Raw genomic sequence first — 25,191 nt, 5'->3', positions numbered from 1 at the left:
AACTTTTAAAATATTATTTTTTAAAATATTGTCTTACTCCATCTTATTCTTTTAAATTTCTTTTTACATGTGGAATATAGATAATATAAATACAAGAATATGTGTATATTTGCACATATAAAATGATAAACATATGCTAAAATAATTTTGACTGACAGGAGTGCATAATTTAAAAAAAACACTTAAAGATCACTGCTATAAAATATGGAAAACCAAACAATTACATATCCAAAAGAGCAAAGTATCTAGTATTTTATATAGATATTAATGAATCATCAATTAATAAGATACCTTGTCTTTTAAACCAGTTCATCTTACCTGTGAACCTGGTCTTAGAAATTCAAAAAAGATGTCTCCACAGTAGTCCTATAAAAAACAAAAATAAAAATAAAAATTGCAGAACATTCTGAGTACTATTTTAAATTCTTTCCAACACTCTATTTTTATTAAAATTGCTCTATCAAGTCATAAAATCTACTTATATTGGTTTCCCACTTGTATTACATACTCACAGTATTTTAAAAAATCATCTTTTAATAAAAGGTACAAATCCTATTATACTAAGGTTTCAATTAAATGAAAGTTATAGATGAATCCCTCCTAAAAAGGGATTAGAGATCTAGGAAGAGAAATGATATGCTAATTATTCAATTCAGCTAAAATTACCTTAAAAAAAAAACAAATTTTAACTTTCAAAGATAGTCATTTTGGATAAATCCTTAGCCAACTTCAATAAAAATTAAGCAAAAAAAAGCATTAGAAAATTCAAATATTGGAAAACTAAATACATAATGCATTTGGTACATGTAATTTTCTTTTGGGGCAAGATATATGTGTATGTATATATATATATGTATCAATTCATATGATGACAAATTAATATTTTTACTATTATATTCTCTTTGAATCTCAAGACTCTTTATATTTAACATAATTCAACATAAAAAAAAAAATCTTGGCTTTAAAAAGTTCACACTGCCACAAAATCATTTTTTCCTAAATGCTTCAGAAGAAATAATGTAAAACTAATTATAAATATACTATATTAGGCATTTGTTAGATATAATTATCTTTTCAACAACTTGATGGTATGTATACATATATATTAATTCATATAATAAAAAATCTTGTTATAATAGGCTCTATTATATTCTCCTCCACTCAAGATTCATTATATTACAACCAAGTTCAAAACAAAACAAAAAATCTCCTGTAAAAAATTCATAGGCAATACAATTATTTTACCCTAAAAGCTTCAATTTCAGTAAAATCAATCATATATTAAATATCTGTTATATAAAATTATTTGCAAGACACTATGGTTGTATACATATACACATATATACTAATTTATGCAATAAAAATTCTCTCTTCAAAATTCAAGATATTACAATATAAATCACCCCAAAAAAACACTTTTAATTAAAAGTTTACACTACCACAAAACCATTTTATCCTTAAAGTTTCAGAAGAAATACTGAAAAACTAATCACAATATATTAGACAACTGTTACATATAATTTTATTTGCAAAGGCATAATGACTGTATACATATACAAACATATCTATATATGTATATAGTATACATACACTAATTCATTTAATAACAAATTTTCTAATAGGCTTCTATTATTATACTTCCCTTAGTACAAATTACAATCCAACCTCCTCCCCAAAAGCTCTCCTTTAAAGTTTATACTAACACAAAATCATTTTTTTCAGAATACTATAAAACTAATCACCACTTTTTATTAGAGGTCACATAGAATTTTATTTGCAGACATAATGCTTGCACCCATATTTCTATACATATACATATACTAAGCCATACACTAACAAATCTTGTATTCTATAATAGGGGATTATTAATTATCCTTAGCTATTACTTCATAATTCAAGCCAAAAAAAAACCCTACTTTAAAATGTTCACACTGCCAAAAAGACATTTTCTTCTAAAAATTTCTGAAAAAAAATTATAAAACTAAGCAGATATTTGTTATATGTAATTTTATTTTCAAGAAAAATGGTTGAATACATATACACATATACATGTATACTAATTCATGTAAAAACAAATATTTTCCCAGTAGAGTTCTATTCTATTTTCTCCTTAAAAGCTCAAGATTCATTATGTTAATATTAGAAATGTAAACCCCTCACCTCAAAACAGCAATCTTTTAAAAGTTCACACAGCCACAAATTCATGTATCCTTCAGAAGAAATACCAGAATACTAATGACTTTACATTAAATATCTGTTATATATATTTTTCTTGCAAGGACATACATGCACATCTATACACATACATAGATACATTATAAAATAAGGGTCTGTTATTAAATTCTCTCCTTAGAATAGCTCAATTTATTATAGTACAGCACAATTTTAAAAAAATTCTCCTTTAAAAGTTTATGTTGCTATGAATCAGTTTGTCCTAAAAGCATCAGAATACTGTAAAAGTAATCACATATTAGGCATTTGTCATATAAGTTCATTTGAAAAAAAAGATGGTGTTTGTTTATAAATATGTATACACACAAATATACTAATCAATTTAATAATTCTGTTATGAGTATTATACTCTTAGCTCAAGATCTGTTATATTAAAATATAAATTATAATTTTTTTTAAATTTCTCCTTAAAAAGTTCATATTGCCACAAGTTTCAGAATGTTATAAAATCAATTACATTACAGAAGGCATTTGTTATATATACTGTTACTTGCAAGAGAATGATAATTGTAGTACAAAAATTCACATATATATGCTAATTTATGTAACAGCAAATCTTGTTATAATAGGTTTTTACAATTATATTCTCCTTATAAGATCAACTCATTATCACATAATTCAACAACAACAAAAAATCCCTGCTTTAAAAAGTCAAACCCTGCCTCAAACTCATTTTGTCCTTAAAAGCTTCAGAACATATAAAACTAATCATATTAATATTAGGCATTTGCTAGAATTTCCTTTGTAATGAAATGATAGTGTGTGTATAACATATATACATGTTCTCTCTACATTCATATGCACACATACATATACATACTATATATACATGCAGACACTAATTCATGTAAAAAATCTTATAATAGGGCTCTATTATAGTCTCCTTAGAAACTCAATATTCATAATTCGAACAATAGAAAAAAAATCTGCTTTTAAAAGTTCATACTGCCACAAAACCATTTTGTTCTAAAAGCTTCAGAATACTATAAAACATTGCTATATATTTGGCATTTTAAATAAAATTTTGTTTGCAAAAGTATGATGGTATTGCCATCTGTGTTCATATATATATACTAATCACTATTAATAAATCTATAATAGTTTTTTATATTCTACTAAAAAGCTCAAAATTCATTAATTATATAACTTAATTCAAACAAAAAATTCTATTTACATAAATTCATAACTGCTACAAGATCATTTTGTCCTAAAGACTTCAGAATACTATCAAGTTAATCCCATTAATATTATGTATGTTACAATTTCATTTGCAAGGGAATAGTTACATATTTTATATAATATCATACACCTACTAATTAATATAAAAATAAATCTGGAGCTCATGATTCACTGTAACAAATTCAAACAAAAGAAAAACATGAGCTTAAAAAGTTCACAAATTAATTTTGTCCTTTTATAAAAGATTCAAAGGAAATACTGTAAAAATGCTCACATTATATTATGCATTTGTTTTATATAACTTTATTTGCAAAGGCATGATGGTATGTATAAATATATATATACACACATACATCCTATTTCATGTTATTAACAAAAATTTGCTGTAAGTTCCATTGTATTCTCCTTAAAAAGTCAAGATTCATTATAACATAATTTTTAAAAAAAACCCTCTGCTTTGAAAAGTTAACACTGTCACAAGATCATTTTGTCCTAAAAGCTTCAGAATAATGTAAAAAAAAAAAACCTAGTCATTTTATGTGCAAAAGCATGACAGTGGTTTAACTGTTTTTAAAAAGTTAACACTACCACAAGATCATTTTTCTAAATGCTTCAGGACAAAAAAAGTTTACAAAAAATTAACACATTACATTAGGCATTTGTTATATATAACTTTATTTGAAAAGCCATGATAATGTGTATGTGACACACATACATATACTCATTAATGTTAATTTAAAATATTGGTTTTAATAGTTTTATTATATTCTAGTTAAAAGCTAAAGTTCATTATTAATTCAAACAAGAAAAATCTGTTTTAAAAGTTAACACAAACATTATTGTCCTTAAAGCTTCAGAATGTTGAAAAAAACTAGTAATTCGTTAATAAAAACTATTTGTTATAATAGTTTTGTTATATTCTACTCAAAAGCTCAAGATTCATTTTCATATAAGAATTTTTTAAAATCTCCTTTTAAAAGTTAACATTGCCACAAAATTGTCAGTTTCAAAAGAAATAATGTAAAAAAAATGTAAAAAAAACTAGGCACATTATATTAGACATTTGTTATATATAATTTTTATTTGCAAAGGGATGATGGTCATATATGTACACTATTACTATTAATAACAAACCTTGTTATGAGTTCTATTGTATTCTACTTAAATGGTCAAGACTAGTTTTAAAAATGCAAAACCAAAAAAACTCTGCTTAAAAGTTAACAATACCACAAGATAATTTTATCCCTAAAAGCTTTGGAAGAAATAATGTTTTTAAAAGTCACATTATATTAGGCATTTGTTACATATAATTTTTATTGGCAAAGACATGATAGTGTATGTATGTTTATATAAAATATATATACTAATTCATGTTAATAAAAACTATTTGTTTTATTATATTCTTCTTAAAAGCTCAATTCATTATAATTTAAAATTAAAAAATCTGTTGTAAAAAGTTAACATTGCCACAAAATCATTTTATTCTATAAGCTTCAGAAGAAATAAAGTTAAAACAAAAAGAACAAAATTTTTAAAAAGTCACATTTTATTAGGAATTTGTTATTTTATTTGCAGAGGCATAATAATATATGTGTGCATAAAATATATACATATATGAATTCATTTTTAATGAAAAACTATTTGCTAAAATAGGTTTATTATATCTTACTGAAAAGCTCAATTTATAACATAATTCAAACAAAAAAATCTGTCTTAAAAAGTTAACATTGCCACAAAAATCATTCATCATTTTGTCCTAAAAGCTTCAAAAGAAATAATGTTAAAAAAAAATAAAAGAAAAAACCAAAACCAAAAAACTAGCCACATTTTTATTAGGCATGATATATATAATTGAATTTGCAAAGGCATGATAGTGTTTGTATATGTATAAAATATATACTAATTTATATTAATAAAAACTATTAAAATAGTCATTATATATTCAACTTAAAAGTCCAATTCATTATAACAAATTCAAATTTAAAAAATATGTTGGAAAAAGCTAACATTGCCACAAAATTATTTTGTCCTAAAAGCTTCAGAAGAAGTAATGTAAAAAAACAACAAAACAACAAAACAAAAAGTGGTCACATTTTATTAGGCATATTATGATTTTATTTGCAAGGGCATGATAATGTATGTGCATAAAATATACATATATACAAATTAGTTTTAATAAAACTATTTGCTGATAAGCTCAATTCATTTTAACATAATTCAAACAAAAAATCTGTCTTAAAAAGTTAACACTGCCACAAAAATCAGTTATCATTTTGAACTAAAAGCTTCAAAAGAAATAAAGTAAAAAAAACTAGCCACATTTTATTAGGCATGTTACATATATAATTCTATTTGCAAAGGCATGATAGTGTATGTATATGTGTATAAAATATATACTAATTCATATTAATAAAAACTATGTTAAAATAGTCTTCTTATATATTCAACTTAAAAGTTCTATTCATTATAACATAATTTAAACAAAAATATCTGTTGCAAAAAGCTAACATTGCCACAAAATTGTTTTGTCCTAAAAGCTTCAGAAGAAATAATGTGAAAAAAGAACAAAACAAAAAACAAAAATTGTTCAAATTTTATTAGGCATTTGTTATGATTTCATTTGCAAAGGTATGATAATGTATGTGTGCATAAAATATATTCATATATACAAATTAATTTTAATAAAAACTATTTGCTGAAGTTGTTTTATTATATTCTACTGAAAACTCAATTCACTATAATTCAAACAAAAAAATTCTTAAAAAGTGAACATTGCCACAAAATCATTTATCATTTTATTCTAAAAGATTCAAAAGAAATGTAAAAAAAAACTAGCCACATTTTATTAGGCATATCCAATATGTAATTGTATATATTGTATTGTATTTTATAACTGTACAATGTACAACATAAATTGTATTTAATAGAAACTATTTGCTAAAATAGTTTTATTATATTCTACTGAAAAACTCAATTTATTATAACATAATTAAAACAAAAAAATCTGTTTTAAAGTTAATATTGACACAAAATCATTTTCTCCTAAAAGCTTCAGAAGAAATGTTTAAAAATAATAAAACCAAAACCAAAAATTAGTCCCATTATATTAAGCATTTGTTATATATAATTTCATTTGAAAAGACATGATAGTGTATCTATAAACATATAAACTAATACATATTAATAAAAACTGTTACAATAGTTTCATTATATTCTACTACTTTAAAGGATTCTTTTTACTATAACATAATTCATACAAAATGAAATCTGTTTTAAAAATTAACACTTCCCAAAAATTATTTTGTCCTCAAAGCATCAGAAGAAATAATGTAAAAAGGTTTTGTTTTATATATATGTATATATAACATATATTAATTTTATTTGCAAATTTATTTGCAAAGGCATGGTGCTACATATAAATATATGTATATACACACACAAATTCATGTTAATGACAAATCTTCTTATGAGGTCTATTATAGTCTACTTAAATGGTCAAGACTTGTTTTAAAAACTGCTTTAAAAAGATAAAACTACCACAAAATCACTTGTCCTAAAAACTTCAGAATAATGTAAAATAAGACCAGCTACATTTTATTAGGAATGTTATATAACACTGCATGTATAAGGGGCATGATGATATGTGTGTGTATATATATATAAACATATATATGCATACATATATACACTAATTCATGCAATAACAAATCTAGTTAAATAGGATTCTATTATTATAGTCTATTTAAAAGCTCAAGATTCATTGCAGCATTAATTCAATCAAAAAAATCTCTTCTTTAAAAAAGTAGCAGTCACAAAATCATTTTGCCCTAAAAGCTTCAGAAGAAATATTATCAAACTACTCACATTATATTTGCAAGGGCATGATGGTACATGCATATTTATATACATAGAAAATCCATACACATATACACATATATACTAACATATGTAATTAATAAATATCATAGTAGAGTTCTATTATATTCTCCTTGGGAACTCAATTATATTATGAAATGATTCAAACAACAAAAAAATCTTTACATAAAATTCATACTGTCAAAATCATTTTGTCTTAAAAGCTTCAGAAGAAATTTGTAAAAAAATAAACTAGTCACATTAGGCATTTATTATATATGATTTGATTTGCAAAAGCATGTGTTTATAAATATATGCATTATATACACACACACTAATTTGTCAATAACAAATCTTACTACAATAGTTTTATTATATTCTATTTACATGCTTAAGATTCATTTTAATATAATTCAAACCCCAAATATCTGTTCCAGAATATTGTAAAAAAAAAAACAACTAGAACTATACTAGGCACTTGTTACACAAAATTTTATTTGCAAAGGCATGATGCTGACAGATATACAAATACATATATGTATATATACATATATACTAACTTACATAAAATATCTTGTAACAAGGTTCTAAAATTATATTCTACTGGAAAGATCAAGATTTGTTATCACATAATTCTAACAATCAAAAAAAACTTTCCTATAAATAGTCATGAAATAATTTTGCCCAAAAACTTCAGACTACTACAAAACTAAGCACATCAGACATTTTTCTATATAATTTTATTTGCAGACATGTAATAACAAAGTTTATTATAATAGGCTTTTACTATCAGATGCTCCTCAAAGCTCAAGATTCATTTTAACATGTTAAAAAAATCTCTGCTTTGAAGTTTTAAAACTACTAAAAAATATCAATTTGTTCTAAAAGCTTCAGAAGAAATAGTATAAGTCTAATCACATAGTGTTAGACAATTTGGTCAAGATTAATATTGCTGATTTTTTTCTTTAAAAGCTGAATTTGAAAATGACAACCAAAAAATTTTTTAAAAAAGGTCCTTAATCCAAATTCTCCTTTATAAAAATTATTTCCCTCATCAAACAGTGAGGGAGTCAACAAGCTAACCTTTTCTGTATTCCTGAAATGGCAATAAGGGAAGGAAAACCAACCTATAAAGAAATCCTGAAATAAAGAGAACAGGTATTCTGATATTCTTTTTCTTGTATTCCCAGGGGCATAGGGAAGGTTTTGTTGTAGACAGCCACAGTGTTCTCATAACCTTCTAAGCTCCAAAGCACTTTCCCACATAGAGATTCAAATCACTGAACTTAACAGGGGCCAGAAAAATCTCACTGAATAATAACTCCAAGTTCTGTATTGACAGTTTTAGAGTTTCAGAGTATTCTTTTCACTACCCTTCCTTCATATTCCTTTAACATTTATTTCAAAGTAAAAGATCTGAAATGAACAACAATGGTAATGCAACATGGTTGCAATACTTCATGTTTTATATGAAATAATATTAGCCATTTCTCTTAAAAATACTGGGTATATTTCTTTTAATTCTTTAACACCATTTCAAGGTAAAACAACTTTAACTTCCTATAGGTAGGTGAATGGGCAAAATAAACTAGCAAACTGCATACTACAATTTCTTTCTGACATTATATAAGGTATCCCATAATAAGTTTTATTTGGCCTTGGGTATAAAAATTTAGCAGGAATGGAAAAGTATTACAGGGAAGGAGATCAGTATTCCATTCAAGGAAAACCTCATTAATGATTAGAACTATGTAGTGATGGAAAGGGCCAGCCCTGCTGTAGAGGGGAGTATAAGGTTTCTCAAAATGGTGGGATGGATGGATGGATGGATGGATGGATGGATGGATGGATGGATGGACGGATGGATGGAAGAAGAGAGGGAGAGAGAGACAAACTTTGAAAGTCTGGGATTTTATCAGAGGCCCTTCCATTTTCCTTGGAGGTGAAAGCTGTGTTCTTCCAACTCTGACCCCCTTTTAAAATGGAAGCCCTTTGAGATAAGGACTGTCTTACTTTTTAATTTTATGTCTAGGGCTTAGCACACTTCTTATTTAAATATGTTAAGTGCTTAAGAAATGAATTTTAATTCACAAAAAATTAATCACATGCTGTATGTGTACAAATAAACACATGATAAAAATTAGTCTCATCAATTCCCTCCTGGACTAAGCTCCCAGAAAGCAGAGATCTTAGTCTCTCCAAAAGAATATTCTGCACCACACAAGGGTCTACTAGTCAAGACTCAGGAAATGTGGGTTGAAATGAACAGAAATAAACAAAGCATTTCTTCTCTCCTTTCTGCCCTGGCACAACAGTCTTTTCCTCTCCTTCATGTCCTAAATCCTGGAATACTATCCCTTCATCACCTCTACTTCTTAGAATCCCTTGCTCCCTTCTAGGTTTAAGTGCCACAATTTTGAAGAGGACTTTCTGGACGTTTCCAGCTGTTCATATTCTCCTCTGCATTACTTCCCCTCCCCCAATTACTTTGTATTTAACTTCAGTGACCAAGATTCCATTCCTGTCTCTCTCCCCAGAATCCAAGTTCCTTGAGGGCAGGAGTTGTCTCATTATTGTCTATATCCAGTACCAAGCACAAAGTCCTAAGCCAAGCACTTAATGCCTCAAATAAATAAGAATAAAATACAAATGAAGGAGAAAAATGTGATTTTATATATTTTAATTATAACACATAAATTAGAAAATATCTGGGTTATTTTAGCTGGTGAACCACTCACTGCCGAAACAAAAAGTACTTCTCTGCTACTCCAGACAAGAATCTTTACAATATTACTATGCTTCTCATTTCCCAAAGCACTTTGTTTAAAATGCATTATTAAAAAACAAAAATCCATTTCATAAAAATTTAACAGAAGTTGGTTGGATTAAAGCATTATTTTACTTTTTTGTCCTATCCTAGAGCAAACATGGACATAGTCCCTATGGAATATAAAAAACATGATTATAAACTTACTAACAAGAAACAATTCTTTTATGGGACTTAATTATTACTGTACCAAAAATGAAAAATACAATCTCTAGACTTGGCCAAATTGGGTATTTGCTTTCTTGACCACTACAAGGATTTTGTTTTTCTTTTTTCCCAATAGGATTGGGGAGAAAAAAATGGATTTGGGGTCATTCAAAGGGTTTAATTAAAAAAGATTGCTGAACCCCTGAGCTTCTTAGGTTTCTTTTCTTCTTGCTTCACAGGCACTCCTTCAAGTCTATCCATGGTCCTTGGTCCTCTGTTCTTGCTATATACTTCCTATGACCCTCCAACTCTATATAGCCTTTCATTTGCACTCTAAATGTCTAGTGTCTAAAGGACATTTCTACTTGGATGTCCCTTCACTTCAAACTGAACATTTTTCCAAAAGTCCATTATCCTTTCATGTTACTACTACCCTAGCCTCTACCTCAAACCCAGTTCTCTCTTATAAACCCACCATTTCTGTCACTGTTAAAACTCCTAGTCAATTTCTACTGTTCCCTGTAAAAGATGTCCTATTTCTTCTACTTAGCTTTCAAGAGCCTCCTTAAATGTTTTACCCCACATAACCAAATTTTTATTAATTCCCAATATGTGTTCCTAATCCAGTGACCTCACTGAATTCCCCATATTTACTATGTATTAATTCCTGTCAGTCTCTAGGTTTATGCTTGTATCCACATTGAACTGCCTAGAATGTCCTTCCTTCCAAGTCCAATCTAAATACTCCTAGTCTCCCTTTAACACAAAACTTTTCAGCTACTCCAGCCCAATGATAAATGTTCTCTACATTCTTTATTAATGTGCATATGCAGCCAGAATCAGTTAGACTTTTATTCACTAATTAATTCAGAGATGCTGTTTTTTTATCTACCAACTAAACTAAACTTTTTGAAAGTGAACAATTCCATCCCTTCGACATTTCCTGAACTCCCCAGAATATTTAACAGTAATGGGTGCATTTTATTATTCCATGTATATTTCTTGATTGATATTTGTAATCTATTTTAATAAAAAACCAAATAGTAAAACAACTTCTGGTTTAAAATCTTTCCTGGGAAAATAGTATCCTTCTATAATTTAAACAATTTTTCATCCCAAAATATCAGAACAGTAAGTAGCATCCAATTACTTGTCTTAATGGATACATTACTGGATTACACTGCCTTTGAGAGTTTATTTCAAGTTCACATGTTTGTGAATAAATAACAAATTTAAACATAAGAAACTGTCTACACTTAATTTTAATTCTAAAAATTCAAGTACCATATGATAACATTTCATAGTACTGCAATGCAGTCACACTATACCATCTGGCCCTCCAAACATTTCACAAGCTATTTCACAAACATCAAAACACAAATCTTTGCTCAAATATCTAAATCAAAGTTACTTACTAAAGAATTAGAATATTTTGGAAAAAGGAAAATCCAATAAACCATAAAAACAATTCTGAAGAGTGCACTACCTATAATATACAAAATTAATTTTAAAATCCAATTCAGTGTTCCAATTGCAACACTACTAGGACATTTTAAATTATTAATGCACAAAAAATACATGTTAACTGATAACATTATTCTAACCGGCTGTTAGAATAGTAAACAAGCTTGCAGCTTTTTAGTATCCTCTAACCTGTTAGCTATATTACACCATCCATTCAAATAAAAGCACAGAAGCACTATCCAATTCTAAGTCTCTCAATGTAATAAAAACAATTTTATTTTTGCTCCTTTCAAAGCATAAGAAATTTTATCTTGGAACTGTTTATAAAACAAAATAAAATTTTCTATCAGCATATAATGAAGTTTGAATGTTTTAAAAGGCTTAATGACCACATTTTAAAATTTTAAGCTAAAGATTAATATGTTTTTACTTAGTCAAAAGTTAGAAGGTATAATAGGAAATGCTTACTTTTTCAGGTAGAATATTTTACATTTAGTCCCTAAAAAGACAAATCAACCCCAAAGATACAAAACTGGCATTTTTCACAATTTCAATTTGGTTAAGAAAGCTACATTTTTATAAAGTATCCCTTCTCCTAGAAATTATTACTCTTATTATAGAGATGCCTTATGCATCATAAAAAAAAAATGGTCAACTCCTTAGGATAAGAATTCTGGCCAGTTTAGCAAATACCTAATATATTCTTGAATAACAAGTAGGATGATTCTGATGGTGAAAAAAATGGGCAGAGCACAGCTGTCAGTCAACTAGTCTAATGAACAGAAGAAATAGCACAATTAACCCAAATATTGGAAAATCTGAAATCAATTATTTTGTGTTAGAGAAAAGAAATATATATATATATTTACAACATTTAGTTCTCTGAATATTTTGCTTATAATAAATTCATTTGCATGTCTGAATAGGCACAAGCTAGTTGTTGGAAAAATAAAATGATATGGGATTTTTAAATTGCTAGGGATAATCACCCATTTATATAAAACAACTACTATTGAAAAAAAGCACTTTGCAGGGGAAGTTAACATTTGAATTCTGATCTAGTTTCTTATCAGCTAATTTGGCTTTCGGCAAGTCACTTATTTTATCTGTTGCTTCACTAAAAACTAACATAATGAAAATAAATTTTAGATCTGAACAGAATATAAATTAAAATATAAGAAGCACTATATACTTTTTAATTTCTTTAAAGAATACCAATGCATTCAACAAAGTTGCTAATTGAGTTTAAATTATTAATCTTCAAATTTTAGAGACAAAAAACACTTCCACTCAAAAAAAAAAATCAGTAAACATTTTAATTTACAAGGTTAAGGGAGGACTACTAGCTTCTACATTATCTCAAGTAATTCTTAAACAATAAGCCAAAACCCAAGAGTTTTAAGCTAAAATATATTTTGAACAGAGATGATATGACTGCTTAGTTAAGGAAAACAGCACTCCTGCTGCAAGGCTCACAAATTCTTTGGTGTGAATTATTTGTAATGTCTAAAGAGGACAGTTTAATAATTTTTTAAATTATATATTCTGTGTAATAGAATCCAACTATGCAAAAAATGCAAATTTTAAAAGAATTTACTGATGTCCCCAATACTTAGAAAATTCTTACAATACAAACTTCCAGGGAAGTATATAAGATTAGGCTTTATAATAAACAAATTGGGAACAAATTGATATGATGAGTGATGAAGCTATCAATAGGGAACAAATAAAAACTGAAATAAAACCAAGAAAAATTAAGTTTAAAACACTGGAATTTGGTATGTGTTTATGTGGGTTTGTTTTAAAGAATTAGTGTGAATGAATGGACTTAAAACAATATCTGACCTTCAAAACAACTACCAGAGTGCTGGGCTTTCAATCAGGAGAAACCTGGGTTCAGATCTTTGCTCTGAAGCTGTTCTTATATGTGAAAGGGAGGGCATGTAATGCCTGCTACATCTGCCTAACAAGATGGTTCAGAGAATCAAATGAGAATGTAAGTAAAACACTGAAAATCAGTGTTGTGTAAATGTCAGCTATTATTAACTCAAGGGAAGTTTTTTTTTTTAAAGTATAATAAAACAATTCATATAAAACAAGGAATTTTAATTTGGTTGTGTCATGAAGACCCCTTTGGAAGTCTGATGTTTTCAGATAAAATAGGATTACAAGATTATAGCCAAATAAAGATTTGATTTTTTTTTCATATCCAAGTTCACAGACTCCCTGAAATTAATCCAGGATCAAAAATTAAGAACCCCTCTTTTGAACCCAAGTTCAGCTAGCTAGTTACAAGTGTGGCTTTTGACAAATCACATCCTGATTAGGCTTAGAATTCTCATCTGTAAAATGGGGACAACTGGATTAGATGACCGCTAAGGAATGATCATCCATGCTAGGCTATAATAGGCAAAAATAGCATAGATTACCTTTTTCAGGCTGAACCTCTAATTTTATTTTACCAGTGTGAGGACCACCACCCACCTCTCCTCTTTCTCAATAGTTTACTCTGGTTATTTTATAATTTCAGAGCTACATAGGAAACATCAAAAGACTAAATAATTGTCCATATCCTCAGACTCAGGACTTAAACCCAAGTCTTCCTTGTCTCCAAGGTTAGTCCTCTGCCTGTTCTGCTATGATCTCTCCTTTGTTCCTTGCTGTCCTTAAATACCACATAGGGGATATAAAGGGAGGATATTAAATTCATTTAAACTGATGAATCAATCGTTCATGGGATGACCCAGAATAAAACTTTAAGAGTCAGTGAGTCCTCTGTGCAATGATGTTTTTTAAATAGGAAATTTTACATTTAAACTTATTATTTACATTTAAATTAATATTAATGAATAAAGTACCATAACAATATCACTGCTTCCAAATCCCTCAGCATTCTGTAAATGTCCACTTCTCATTCCCTTTTCCTCATAGAATATTGATATTCAATGTTGTTTCTAATGAAAAATTGGATTTTTAAAGTAATCTAATTTTTAAAATTCAGTGCTTTTCCTATTTCTTTTCCATGAATTCCTAAGTAACTATGGATTATGTAAAAATATTCACATTTGATTCTTTTGATTTTGATACTGTTTCTTACTTATAATTTTTTACTCTTTTAAATTTTAATTCCAGAGCTAGAGTAATTCATTTTCCCTTTGTGGGCAAATACTGAATTTTATATCTTTCATAATTTTTTTTTTCTTGCTTAACCTGGTACTGGGCTCATAGTTATTACCTGGGATCAAACTTCTATTGAAACCTATTTTCTATTTTTATAATGGTACTCAATAAGAAAATATATAATTTTTATAGTAATCTTTTTAGCAACTACTATTGATGATAAGCAGATTTTAGGAATTTACAAGTTGGGTTCAGACTTACAATTACCCCCATAACTCAGGATAGTGATCATGAGAATGATACTGTCAAAAGAGGAGGCAATATGTTCTGCCTGGCCCTAGGAGCAATTCAGGAAAGGTACATGAAGACAAATTTCAGAAGACCATGAGAACAAGAGGTCTAACAAAGAGCACTGTTCCCAAGCCAAGTGGGTCCTCTGGAACCTTAGAACTAAGGTGGATATTCACTTATCACTTAAGTTGCAGGGGGCAGGCAAACTCTTCCACCTTCAATTCCACAAGGTAATTGATAAGTTTGTATTTTAACTATGCTACCTATGAGAGATCTTAATTCAATGTAGATTAATTTTACTTAAAAGCCAGTTTATAAAGGTATAGATAAACCAAAGGTATGGCATTTTATATATATATAGCATCATAACCACAAAAAACTGCCAATATAAAGTGAAAGCAATAATTCTTAATCTTCCCAAAACCTCAAGATTTCTAAAGTCATATAAAACAATTACTAAGTTATACTTGTGTTTATACTTCCATTCCCAAAGGTTTAAGTCTCCTGGCTTAATTATAGTAATTAACAATATTATAAAAATTTATATAAGGAAAAACAACTATCAATACTTTTGAATAAGGTTAATATTTACCAGGCTAGCACATCCCCCAAAAAATTTGTATAGTCCCCAAAAAGCACAGTTATAAATATAATTCATTAAACTCAACTTGCTCCAGTCTACAGTAGATCTTTATTACAATTAACAAAATACATGGGAACCTCACTGTTAAACCATTCTCCACAGGGTAAATTCAGTTAAAGTCTGTCTTAAAAGAAAAAGCATTCTTACTCTAACTAATCCTGTCTTCTACTTCCATGACAGATTTATTCCAACAATCACTCCATCTTTTCCCCATGCCATTAGAGCCCTCTCCATTGGCCCTTTCCCATATAGAGTAGCAAGTAAATAGTTTCTGACTTGAGTTCAGAATTCTTGTCTCTTACAGACTTAACTACCTGAAATATGAATGTATGTAATGGTTTAATGACTTACAACTCTGTGATCCTGCATAAATCTCAAACTCCTTCAAGTCTCAATTTCTTTCATTTGTAAAATTAAGATGACAGTGAGATTATAACAAATGTGTGTAAGGTCTTTTGGTATATCTTAAAGCACTACATAAATGTTAGCTATTATAAATAAGACCAACTCCTGCCACTCCTAAAGTGACCTTCCACTAATCACTCATACTTTTTTGGTTATTTCAGTCATGTTTAACTATTTGCGATCCCATCTATGGTTTGCATGGCAGATACTGAAGTGGTTTGCCATTCCCTTCTCAAGTGTATTTTCCAGATGAGAAAACTGAGACAAATAGGGTTAAATGTCTTGCCCAGGGTCACACAGCTAATTAGTGCCTAAAGTCACATTTGAACTCATGAAGATAAGTCTTCCTAATTCCAAGCCCAGTGTTTTATCCACTGTACCACCTAGGTGCCCTACTAATAATTTACCCAGAATTTATAAAACATTTTATTCACCACCCTCTTTGAGGAAAATAGTTTTCATTTTACAGATAAGAAATGCAACATTCAATAAGATAAAATGAATTGTTCAGAGACAAACATCATAAAATGTTAATGCTGGATGGAACTTTAGATTACCTAAATCAACCTCTTCATTTTATAGATGAGGAAACTGAAACCTAGAAATGTTAAATCACTTGCCCAAAGTCAAATAAGTGTTACAACCATGACTCAATTCATTTGTCTAGAAAACCAGTGCTTTTCCTACTATACCATGTAGACTCCAGAACCATCCAGACAAACACTCCAAAAGAGTTATATTACCACCCATACAACCAACCTTTGGATATTCAGCTTTCCACTCCACCACTCTACTGGCATTCTTGATGATCCCATTGATTTTCTAATGAACAAATCCAATGGCTCTTTTTCAGTCTTCATTCTCCCTGGCTTCTTAAAAAATATCTCACACTAAAAGAACATGTCCAGATCAACTCTCATATCTTGGCTTCAGAAATAGCAACTGTCTCCTGTTCTGCCAACTCTCCATCTTGTTTCCTTCATAGACCTCACATCATTTTTCCAACCCTTCAAAGTGGGTGTAACCTGTTCAACTGTATTCTCTTCTAACTATACTTTTCTGACAATATTAGTTTCACCTATCATCCACCTTCACAGATGAAATCCTAATCTTTAGTTTTACTATCTCTTTTGCACACCAAGACCCAAATGTCTAAAGGCACATAGGTCTTCTCTATCTACTCCACTGATACTTCAAATGCAACTGTGATCTATTTCTACTTGTGGCAGCTCTATGCATAGAGCTCCTTTTATGGTCAAAACTTTGATGTTATCTTTGATTCTTCTCTTTCTCTTCCACTCTCATATCAACTAATTGAACAAGTTCTGTCAGTTCTATGTCTACAGTATCTCATGAAGCTCCATGACCAAAAACCCACTACCACCAAAGGCAATCCATTCTACATATGGACATTTTTCCATCTTGACTTAACACTACTTTCTTCCATATATTCTACATTCCAAGTAATGGAATTCATATATCCTGCATTTTTATGCCTTCATGCCTTTATTTATGCTGTTCCCTATGCCTGAAATGTTCTCTTTTTTTCACTAAAAAGTCTTCCTCTGGACTCAGAAAGGTTTTCTTTTCACAAAACTGCTTACAAATTAATTCCTACCCATACTTTAAAGTTCATCTTAAATGCCACCTCTTCCAAAAATCTTCCTTGGTCACACCCAATCAGTGTGACCCTTCTTAAAGCACTCTAAACCTCTCATACATTCATCATGTATTATAATTATGTGTTTGCTATATTCCCTACTTAACAACATTAAGGAATCAAAAAGATCATCAAAAAACAACATAAATTAGCATCTAAATCCAGTTAGGCAGACAAACACATTGTTACCCCATCTCTTCTTATGCTATGACTCCCTACTAATAGAGCTTCTGACAACCCACCTAATCCATGCTGACCGGACTCAGCTTCTAAGTAGGCAGCCACTGAGTCACATCACAGAAAATCACTATTGAATAATCAAATGATCAAGAATTGATAGTAGCATTTGATTATAGTTTGTGGTTTTAAAACAACAAAACTACTTTAAGTGTTCATTATTTAGAAGATCTATCAACTTATTATGACTTCTTTAAATCCCTTAGTGATTTTGGTATTATGGAATTTTTCTCTTCAGGACTTTAAATGTTGGGTAGTTGTGTGGCTTTTCTTCAAGTTCTTGTTATGAGTTTTCTGAGTCTGACAAAGTTCTAAAAATTTAGGATTCTTGTGAAAAAGACTTAAAAAACATATATGTACATATATACATATGTACATATATATGAGATTACTCAATCATGTTAACAATGCTACTCTGGTACAAAAATAACTATAAGAAAGATGTATATTGATTCATTAATTATTTTGGATGCAAAGTTTAATGAGAAAATAACTACAGGATTTGGAATCTCAAGACTTGGGTTTGAAATACAGGTCTGTTCTTTGACCTCAGCAAGTCTCTCAAGCTCTCTAAGTCCATTTCCTCATCTATATAGAGATGATTTCTAAGTTTTCCTGCAAGGTCTCCAACATTCTATTACTCTTTGATCCTCCAAACAGAAACATTTACAAAAGACTTAAATGGAATTAGAAAACACACAGGGGCATAGCTGGATTGTCATTTTATTTGTTATTTAAACCAAATGGCCTCATCAGTTATATTCAAATACCCTCTATATAATGAAAGGTAGTAGTGAAATATTTTTTAGAAGATTTTGTGATTTTCGAAGAAACATTAATTGTTCAAATTTGGGCAAGTAAAAAGTCATTTAAATGAACACATTGATAAGTCATTAAGGACTAATTGTATAAATGTGTGTCTGGAAAATATAATCTTGGTCTTTTGCCAGCAGTAAACAGGTAATTTAAAACTGCCAATGTCTCAGTCTTTGTGATCTGCTTCACAAGTAAGATTAGGGGATTTAAAGGTACTAATGTTTATGATGAGCACTTCAGCACACTGAAATCCTCAAAGTTAAATAACTAAGCCTTTGCAGAGTTCTCTTATAGCTGCTGTATAAGGTTAGTGAACTTATATTTGTATTATCACTGCTATCCATCTAGGAAAGAGAATTTTTAAACCATCTTATTGTTCAGTCATAATTATTACTCAGTTCCTCATGTCATTCCAAGTGTGCTAATTACTGAGATAACATAATGATATGAAGTGTCAAATTATTTAATGATTGTTAATCTGTTGTTGGTTTAGTTTGGATGAAAAGTCTAAGTTTACTAGTTCAGTTACATATCGATATCTCCATCACTTCTATTAAACTTTGCCTAATGCATCTAAGTCTATACATCTACTTCTTGCTTCTTTCAAATCATCAATTTTTTCTCTCTCATGGTTAAATCTTAAACTATTTTTTTCTTGTCCAAGGGGTAAATTTAAAAAATGACATTTACCAATCATGTATCTTTACAAGTGTTGCATCCATTCTATTTTAAAATCAAATTGAAGGCTGGCAGATGTCTTAATATTTTAATCTCACTTAATCTTCATCACAACAAACCAAGAATAGGCAGAATATGAAGCTTGGAATGATTTGCCCAAGGCCTCATCTTTTCATGCTCAGTCCAGACCTGGATTACAATTCCTCATGCCAGACACCACACTAAAAAAGATGGGTGCCCTTTCTACAGCATGTCCAAATTTTTATCATTCAGGTTCAATCCAAGATTTTTGAGGGCTGCAAATTAAATCCCATGGGATACTCTAAAGATTACTATTTCTCCATATCTTTAATGACTCACTATGGGTATACTTGTAGAAGAAAACAGTTACCTCAGAATCCACAGTCAACTACTAACAAGCCTTCATAAAGCATGTAGAACAATGATGGCAAACTTATGGCATGGGTGCCAAAGATGGCACAGAGGGCCCTCTGTGGGCATGTGGCTTGCTGCCCCCTAACCCTCTTCACTACTAGAAAGGAAGAGAGACTTAGAGCAGAGTTGCTCCCCTCCTCCTCTCCACCATGCCTGACATTTTTTTCACATCACCCACCCCTCTGCCTAGCAGCCCAATGGGAGAGCTTTCTCCCTCTCCCCTGTGAGGGGGTAAGGAGGGAGGTAGGGCACCCCCAGCACTCAGAGGGGAAGGGGCATGGCACTTGGTCTCTGGGGAAAGGTGGGCTCAGCACTCCTTCTCTAATAGGTTCACCGCCATCACTGACCTAGAATGTGTCAGGCACTACATATAATAAGGTGTTGGGGATATAAAGATGAAAATGAAACAATTTGTGCCCTCGAGAAGTGCATATTCTATACAGGAATAAGAAATAGAACAGTGATGGTGAACCTTTTCAAGACAGAGTGCCATCCCTCCATCCCCTACCAAATGCTGGGTATGCCATGCCTACCTTCCCCATACACAGGGGAGGGAGAAAGCTCTCCAATTGGGCTGCTAGGCAGAGGGGTGGGTGATATGAAAAAATGTCATCAGGCACAGTGGAGAGGGGAAGGGGAGCAACTCTGCCCGAGTCCCTCTGCCTTTCTAGTAGTGAATGGGGGGGTGAGGGGGGGGGAGGGAAGGGAGTGGGAGGTGCTACATGTCCACAGAGAGCACTCTGTGTGCCATCTTTTGTGTCCATACCCTAGGATGACCATCACTGGGATATAAAAATTCAAGGCAATTTTTTTGGATGCACAAATTGCCTTTAATCTTTAGTATTTAATACAAAGCTGAGAAACAATATAGTAATATTAACTACAATGTGGCACAATGTACAGAATCCTAGATATCTTGGGAAGTCGCAAGTGCCAGGTCCAAATTCTCCCTAAAATAGCTATTATCTGTGTGGCCCCAGTCGGAATTCCTCCAACCATAACACAGAAATAACAATAGGATTGTTGTGAGTATCAAGAGAAAAAAATGTATATAAACTTTTGACAAATCTTGAAAACTTATTACCCTAGGGCAGCCAATCAACCATTTTCCTCCATAAAATGGAATAACAATAACTGAGTGGGAGCACTTACAGCAGTAGATTATAGAATTGAATCTGATAAAGTTAGCAAAGAGCTCTGCAAACCTTGCCTTATATGAATACAACAAACTTATCATTATTTATTGTGATGTTATCACTTAATATTATCATAAGATTACAGTAATCTCTTTGTATTTTAGTATTCTTAATATGTATACATATAAAAATTATAGTATAAGAATGTTATGTATTATAGAACTCAAAATAGCATATTATACTATTACAGTATTATAAACATAATATAGTACTCTATGGAGTATCATCTATTACAATACTCTACTCTATAATCAATTAAAGTACTCCAAGCAATATACTGTTTTATTATACTATACTATATAATATATGTTATAGTATCTACATGTTATAATATAAATTATTCTTAGTATGTTATATTGTGAAATATTAAATAGTATATCATCACAGTATTCCAAGTTCATTGTGTTATAGTACTCTAAGAAGTATATCATTATTACACTACTCTGGGTATGTTAAAATATACTTTATAATGTTCTATATATGCAGAATGTTATTCTACACAACATTTAAGTAGTATATTATTACATTATTGTATAGTATCATTCATTATATATCATAGTACTCTAGTATTATATCATTCTTATACTCTTAAGTAGCAAAACATTACAATATTATCACAAGTATACTATCCTATTCTATAGTATTACATTACACCAGGTAGTTCAATATTATACAGTATCACTACTAGAGAAAAAAATTGGCAAACCATTCCAGGATCTTTGCCAATTAAACTCCATAGACAGCATTGGCCTTATGGTCCATGTGGTCAGGAAGAATAAGACAAAACTGAATGACTGAATGTCATCATTACAAGTCCTGTGAGTGGTCTAATCTTGTACCATAACATGTCATATTATATATTATTGCAGTATTCCCAGTAGTATATCATATACCACCATTAGAATATACTCACAGGGTTCTGAGTATACTGTCCTATTCCATAATGGCATGACATTACTATAAGGAGTCCAATATGGAATCTTCTCCCAGCAGCCAGTACTCTCATAATCTTGTAGTATTATATAATGCCAGCACAGACTCATACTATCATTGCTATAACCAAAAGTACAACACCATATTCTATAATACTGCAGTACTCTTTGAGTGGCACACTATCCTATTATACCATTACTCTAAGTAACCTAGCATGCCCCTGCTATCCCAGGACCCCAAGCACCCAACCCTACTTTATCATGGCTGGGCATTCCTTCAAGTCCAACACTGACTCCTTTCCCACCAGCCTGGGTATAATCTCGCAGCATTATATAATACCATCACACCACAGTGCTCCAAGTAGTATATCACCACAGTATAGTATCCTATTGTATCACATGGCAGTATTCAGAGTAGTGCACCATGCTATCACACCTTTAGAGGGCCCTATATAAGCTAGGGCCCCCAGCACCCAGCACTACTCCATCATGGCAGCACACTCCTCCAAGGAGTCCCACCAGCCAGTGCTCTGGAATAATCTTGCAGCATTATATAACAGTATCACATGACAGTGCTCTAAGTAGTATATCTCTATCACCACAGTATAGTATCCTACTGTATCACATGGCAGTATTCAGAGTAGTGCACCATGCTATCACACCTTTAGAGGGCCCTATATAAGCTAGGGCCCCCAGCACCCAGCACTACTCCATCATGGCAGCACACTCCTCCAAGGAGTCCCACCAGCCAGTGCTCTGGAATAATCTTGCAGCATTATATAACAGTATCACATGACAGTGCTCTTGTATCACATGGCAGTATTCAGAGTAGTGCACCATGCTATCACACCTTTAGAGGGCCCTATATAAGCTAGGGCCCCCAGCACCCAGCACTACTCCATCATGGCAGCACACTCCTCCAAGGAGTCCCACCAGCCAGTGCTCTGGAATAATCTTGCAGCATTATATAACAGTATCACATGACAGTGCTCTAAGTAGTATATCTCTATCACCACAGTATAGTATCCTACTGTATCACATGGCAGTATTCAGAGTAGTGCACCATGCTATCACACCTTTAGAGGGCTCTATATAAGCTAGGGCCCCCAGCACCCAGCACTACTCCATCATGGCAGCACACTCCTCCAAGGAGTCCCACCAGCCAGTGCTCTGGAATAATCTTGCAGCATTATATAACAGTATCACATGACAGTGCTCTAAGTAGTATATCTCTATCACCACAGTATAGTATCCTACTGTATCACATGGCAGTATTCAGAGTAGTGCACCATGCTATCACACCTTTAGAGGGCCCTATATAAGCTAGGGCCCCCAGCACCCAGCACTACTCCATCATGGCAGCACACTCCTCCAAGGGGTTCAATATTTGACTCCTTTCTCACCAGCCAGTGCCCCGGTATAATCTTGCATCATATAACAGCATCACACACAGAGCTCTCCACATCAATGCAGGACTAAGTCGAGTACCCTTTTCTACAATATGGCAGTACACCTCGCCACCAGACCATTGGAGCACCCGAAGTAACCTAGCATGCCTATGTCATCCGAGGACTCCGGGGACCCAGTCCTACCCCATCGGGGCAGGGCATTCCTCCAAAGAGCCCGATATTGCCTCGTGTCTCACCAGCCGGTCCTCTAATATAAGCCAGCTGCCTTACACGCCGTCACCCAGCACCCCGCACCACCTTGCAGGGAGGACTCCCGGCAGTCCACTATTCCATGTCGGCATTCCTCGCCTAACTGAGCAATGCCCGAGTCTCCTTAACCACCCTGGCTCCAGCATCAGGTAGCTGGAGGCCTCCGAGGCACACGAGGGGAAGGGGAGCCGCAGCAAGTGCCGGGGGTCTGTACAAGAACCCCCGCAAGACCCCGGAGCTGTTCGGCCCTCGCCGTGCCTCGTCCAGGCCGCTGGGAAGGCGTGGAGCCGACAGCCTCGAGCGAGAGCTGCGGCTACAACAGCAGCCTCCCAGCAGTGGCCAAAGAGCCTTCCAGAAGCACCCCATTCGCCCGGGCCCTGGTCTTCTAGGCCGTTCCCCGAGGCGGGCAAGGGGTCGCAATCCGCGCCCCACATCCTGGGAGAGCTCCGTAAGGTGTCCTCGGGGGCTCTTGGGCCCTCCTTCTCCCTCCCCCAAATGAGCATCCCCAAGTTTCCTCCCCCCACGGGCGTCGATGCCCAGCCCTTCCTCCATCTTCTGGCTGGCACCTGTTAGTCCTGTGAGGGTCCCCCGCCTGCAGCCCCCTCCTCTCGAGCCCAGGATCTAGCTAAAGCAGGAGAGAACTGAAGCAGGCGCCAGTGCGGGCCTCGGCCCTCTCCCCAGGGCCAACGGCTCCCACGGCGCCACCCAGGGGAGGGGGAGGGGCAAGGTTGGGGGGAGGGGTGCGATCCAGGTGCTAAGCCGGCGGGCACACTCACCTCCCTGCCCCACCCCTGCCTCGCAGCATTCCCAGCCGCAGAGAAGCCTTCTTTTCCTACCCCCCCCACCCCCACCCCAACCCCCCACCTCCAACCCCCAACCCTCTACCCCAACCAATGGCTCCCCCTCCACCCAGGCTCAATAGGCCCCAACTGGACACGTCACAGTGACCCCACCTTAAGGGGGGGCACTCACCCGTCATGGCCCCCCCCATGGGCGGGGGGGGGGGGTTGGGGGCTCCTCGCCTTAAGACCACCAGACTCCCCTCAGCAGCAACAATCCCCAACTGCCAGGCCCAAGAAAGAGGCGCCTGAGGCTGAGCCTCCCTTCTCTAGGCCACGCCTTCTCGACTATCTCCCCAGTTTAGGCTCCGCCCTCTTCTGCGATGCCTCCCCTCCCTAGGGCCGCAGGTTTGAACCGTTCCCACCCCACCCCCGCACCTCCCACCTCCTAAGTTCCTTCCCATTGGCTCCTTTGGTTGCTAGGAGATGAATAACGGCGGCCTACATTGACTTGATTGGGCCTTCCCATTCGCTCCACCCCCTTCTCCCTCCTCTTGAAAAGTGTTATTCCCTACACTCTATGCTTGGGATGGGAGCGCAGCTGCAGCTACGCACCTGTTAGATCCAGTGAATCACC

At 33.0% G+C, this 25,191-nt stretch overlaps 1 protein-coding gene across 13 annotated transcripts in view; it reads right to left on the bottom strand.

Annotated features, from left to right (window-relative positions):
• SSX2IP (SSX family member 2 interacting protein) overlaps nucleotides 1-24,961 on the bottom strand; it is a 60,844-nt gene extending 35,883 nt beyond the window's left edge. For 2 of the 13 annotated variants that reach the window (XR_008916080.1, XM_056815415.1), the window contains exons 1-3: nucleotides 22,099-22,238; nucleotides 2,161-2,210; nucleotides 319-366 (exon numbers count right to left, since the gene is read on the bottom strand). The gene's annotated coding sequence lies outside the window, so the exon portion shown is untranslated. Of the gene's footprint in view, nucleotides 1-318; nucleotides 367-2,160; nucleotides 2,211-22,098; nucleotides 22,239-24,341; nucleotides 24,488-24,551; nucleotides 24,637-24,747 lie in introns of those variants that run through there. The other 11 variants (XM_056815407.1, XM_056815412.1, XM_056815414.1 and 8 more) reach the window with 10 other exon arrangements.
• Nucleotides 24,962-25,191: the final 230 nt, after the last annotated feature.

This window comes from Monodelphis domestica, chromosome 2 (assembly GCF_027887165.1).
Source record: "Monodelphis domestica isolate mMonDom1 chromosome 2, mMonDom1.pri, whole genome shotgun sequence".
Lineage (NCBI taxonomy): Eukaryota > Metazoa > Chordata > Mammalia > Didelphimorphia > Didelphidae > Monodelphis > Monodelphis domestica.
This window is presented reverse-complemented; position numbering and strand designations above follow the sequence as displayed.